The sequence below is a fragment of the Pelophylax lessonae genome (assembly GCF_965119305.1).
Source record: "Pelophylax lessonae genome assembly, chromosome: 9".
NCBI lineage: Eukaryota > Metazoa > Chordata > Amphibia > Anura > Ranidae > Pelophylax > Pelophylax lessonae.
The window spans coordinates 78,573,465-78,573,855 of NC_138776.1; positions in this window are offsets into that span (position 1 = coordinate 78,573,465).

Genomic DNA, 391 nt, shown 5'->3' on the forward strand with positions numbered 1-391 from the left:
TAGAACTCACATGAATGGTGTTTAAAAAAAAGTAAACAATTATTTATATACTTGTACAGGCCTGTGGACCTGACCCGTCCTTCGTAGGTTTTCATAAGTTTTCATTGGAGCACTTTGTGATAGTTCACAGATGGCAATTCTCACTGTCTATCACACTAGCAAACAAGAGGCATATGCAGGAAACCAACACCTGCTGGATTCTCATACATGTCCTGTCTTAACCATTTGGGCTAAAAACATAATTTTGTTGTACTGTCTAATGTAAACACTTTAAGGTACAGAAGTTTAAAGGGGTTATCTGCCTTTAGTTGGTGATACACCAGTTGATCAGGCTGACTGGCTGTAAAAGGAGGAATGTTATTTGGATACATGTATCCTAACTTCAGCGTCC